Below are 1,350 nucleotides of genomic sequence, written 5' to 3' on the forward strand. Positions count from 1 at the left end.
AAATCTATTGTCTCTCTTTCGGCTTCTCTGTCTCTCTCTCTCTCTCTCTCTCTCTCTCTCTCTCTCTCTCTCTCTTTCTCTCTCACCCCCTACATTCATCCCAGCCAGAAGGGGAGGGGTTATAACTCGGTGGCCCAGCCCACTAATTAAAAATCTACCCTCTGACTAAAGAAAGCTTGACTGTGGAAGAATGTGAAGAAAAGGAAAGAAAGGCAGGAAAGCTGTGATAATGAGGAGGATGTTATGGAAGTGGTTCTAAGAACTACTAACAATAGCTGATATTTTCAACGATAGATGGACTTTTGGCCTCTTTTATGACGTGCTGAATCCCAACTGCACTCATTGAAACTTCAAACAGAATGCAAATCTTATTCTCATTGTTTTGAGTGATTGTCATTGCTGCAAAAAGTTGTCCCTATAGCCATTTCAAGTCACTTCCTTCTTTTCAAATGTGTCACTAGAAGTAGTCCAGGCAGTTCCATCCTGTGTTTGTACAAGTTTTAAAATACACTGACTTTTTGTTTGCATTACAGTAACCTTAACACTTTTAAGGTTTATATGTGCAGATGGCTTCATAAAGTTACTGATTCAGTTAAGCTGTACAGCTTGGTGACATTTCTGACAGCAGGGCAAAGGTCAAACCATAATAAATGTGTAACAATTATGGAGCGTGTGTGTGTATGTGTGTGTGTGTGTGTTTCATCGAGCTCAGGGTATAAGAACCAGTCATGTGTAAAACACTGCAGTTGCTGAGGAGAGAGGATTATCTGGGACCAAGCAGTGCTCCGACACACACACACACACAACACACACACACACACACACACACACACACACACACACACACACACACACACAGAAGATGTTAGATGTAAATTCAGCAGTTAATATTGTACAAAGTGTGAAGAAAGTTGCTTCCTACAGTCAGAAGCTGCAGTGTGTACTCAGACTTTGCATCCTGTTTTCTCAGGTAAATTAACAGCCATTGGAAAAACAACGTCAGAGAAACATCCGGTGAAGTTGCTCTATGGCTGAGGAACTTGGACACACACACACACACACACACACACACACACACACACACACACACACACACACACACACACACACACACACACACACACACACACACACACACACTTTTGAAGTACTATCTTCTATGTTATGCTAGTATATACTTTTATACTTTATACTTCTATACTGTACTACATTTCAGAGGGAAATATTGATCTTACAATACTTTTATTTGACAAGTGTCGTCACTAGTTACTTTTTTTAGATTACAGGAAGATTTTACAACAACAACTACAACAAAACATTCATAAAACTAATAAAATACATTGTTTAACA

Source organism: Perca fluviatilis, chromosome 9, assembly GCF_010015445.1.
Source record: "Perca fluviatilis chromosome 9, GENO_Pfluv_1.0, whole genome shotgun sequence".
Classification (NCBI taxonomy): Eukaryota; Metazoa; Chordata; class Actinopteri; order Perciformes; family Percidae; genus Perca; species Perca fluviatilis.